Below are 2,936 nucleotides of genomic sequence, written 5' to 3' on the forward strand. Positions count from 1 at the left end.
CGTGGGGTTGGGGTTGGGTTTGTCCCCGTGGGTCAATGGTAACCCGCCCCGGCCAATGAAGTGTAGTAAGGTGGGACGTCTCGGTTACGTTAGCCGTTAGGTTAAAAAGCTAACTGGAATATTGGAGTTGGGTCACCCAATCAAGATCGGTACTAGGCCCCCACCCGAATGCATGTCAATGGGGACCAGCCTTGAGACCCGAGTCTTAACCTTCACTCTCTGTCACACACCCTCACACTCTCTCTCTCTCTCTCCTCTTTTCTCTTCTTCATGATAAAGCAAACAAAGTCCCACTATGAGCAAGCTTACAAAAAGGTCACCACGAGTTTTGCCACTTTCGTCCATACAAGCGCTTCGCTTTTGCTGCTTCCACTCCACTGCCCATTCCATTTCCCACCCTTTTATATTTTAATAATAAAAGCTTACTTTTTACTCTTACATAGTTTATTTTAGTAGTTTGAAGAGAAGATTAATGCAATCATAATTGTTTTAATCCTCTCTTTGGCATTAGAAAGTAACTAAACAAGCCACTCATTGAACAATGACAATCTTTTTCAATTAATGATATTAGCTAAATTACATAATTTTCACTTCTCAAAAGAACTTGAGTAAGACACCTACATTAATCATGATTTTGAAACAAATAAACTTAATTAAAACTCGTTCTATAAAATAAAAGGAAAATATATTTTCATCCCATAAATTACCACAACATTTTTATTTACTGCTTCAAACTTTTTAGTGAAATCGAATTTTTCAAAATTGTTTTTATTTTTTTTATTCTTTTTATCTTCCTTTGTAGTTTTGACCTCCAACTTTACTGGAGAGAGTCGGAGACTGGAATGCAAAGAATTTTGAGTGGACATAGGAAAATAAATGAAAATAGGTGAAATTAAATTTAGAGTATCATCCGGATAGGAGGCTTTGCACACCATTCAACACACGCGACGTCAGGACCCTCTAAAACCGTTCCAAACACCACCCAGTCACACTATCCTCGACCACAAAATGATTCTGAGCCACCATCCCCTGCTCCAGCCCACACTGTACTCCACACTTATCAAAACGTTTCTCATCAGCCGTTTATCACGTGGACCCCTCTACAGCCTACATGCCCCAATCCATCTTGGTGAAGCATCATTTCCACTGCTGGTGCGGTGCAAGCAATAATTGTCCCGAAAAAGCAACAAAAGTGCGGTAAAATAAAATAAAAAAGCGATTCCGACATCGATGCGTCGGAAATAAGCGCTCGAGGCTTTTGTTTTTTAACCATTCCGCTTCACCATATAACCCGCTACCACATCTTCACTACTCCACCGTCCGATCACGAGAAATTGAAATCGATAAATTAAAAGATTAATCCAACGTTCCATATCATAGATTCGACGTGACAGTGAAAGAACGGACCACACAATAACATTTTTACTTAATCCTTCTCGGATATCTTTAATATAAATCCACCTGAGTCTCGCACAAAGAGCTTCACTCTCTGTTACTCCTCCGCTTCTCTCTATCCTTTGTTGTTGTTGTTGTTGTCGGGTGAAGCTGAGGCTGTGCATTTTCCGGCGTGTACCGACACGAGGGAGTTGCTAGGGTTCCGGCGAGGATGGCATTGCTCTCGGAGCTTGCGACGGAGATCGTGATCCCCGGTCTGCGCCGTGATAGGAATCGCGTTCTCGCTCTTGCAGTGGCTCTTGGTTTAGCGCGTGAAGCTCACGCCCGAGCGCCAGGCGCCCACCTCCGCTAGCAAGAACGGCTACGGTGACTACCTGATCGAGGAGGAGGAAGGCATCAACGACCAGAACGTCATCCTTAAGTGCGCTGAGATTCAGAGCGCCATCTCCGAAGGTGAGCTCAGCGTGTAGATCTTCAGCTTTCAGTTAGATCTGCGTGCTTGTTTTTCTTCTTCTTTCTTGTTCGTGTTTGCATTTCTTACTTTTCTTCATAAAAGTTGAGGTTTTGATTTTGTTTGGAAGCCAGGAAAATGGCGGAAACTATATGAAGTAAAAATATGAACTTATATTTTTCATTTGTACTGTTGTCTCAAAGATAACATGAAGCTTTAGCTCCGTTTGGTTGCGAGAAAACAAGCAAAAAGAAAAGAAAAGAAGAAAGTGAACAAATTTCTTCTTTGGCTGCCAAACGGGGTGTTAGGGGTCTGTACGGTAAATAAATCCCATGGAAACGTCTTCGTTTTGACGACTTAACCGAGCTGGCCCTTCTGAGTGGGGTTAACGCCCTCTATTTTTGCTTCTTTTTTTTTTTGGAAGTATTTATTTTTGTTTGTTACGAGTAATTTCTTACTGCTTTTAGATCTAAATCATCTGTATATTTGAGAAGACCATAATCAGTAGTACAGTTCTCTACTCGTCGTTGTCGTAGAAATTTTCTGCTGGCATTTTAATGATTTTGTCTTTATCTGTATTAAGTTCATTTGGCTTTTTCGGTGTTATTAGTATTGAAATTGCTATTAGGGTGCGCTGCACGCGAGTATTTTCTAAGAAGTTTTTATATTTTTAATTAAGAAGTACGTTTTTTTTTTTTTTTTAATTATTCAAATCTAATCCTTTTTTTTTTTTTTAATTGAGACTTTGTTTTGTGATAATAGTCTTGAAGGTAACACTCATATGAAGGAAGGCCTTTTGTGACTTCTCTTCTTCTCAAACCCAAAAATAATATATGCTAATATGATTAACACTCATACATGTTTATAGCCAAATAAGTTGTAGCTCAAATTCTACTTCTTTCATTATAAGAATAGGATATTCCCATGACCATGAATGTTGCTATATATTGAGTGCATTTGTATATACTTAAAATAAAAATAAAAATTCCTATGTCATTGAATGAGAACTTTCTTTTTTTTTTTTGAAGGATAACGATGAATTTGACAATTGTTGTTCGTAATTGCAATATAGAATAAAAAAATATTGTGT

This window comes from Corylus avellana, chromosome ca7 (genome assembly GCF_901000735.1).
Source record: "Corylus avellana chromosome ca7, CavTom2PMs-1.0".
Taxonomy (NCBI): Eukaryota; Viridiplantae; Streptophyta; class Magnoliopsida; order Fagales; family Betulaceae; genus Corylus; species Corylus avellana.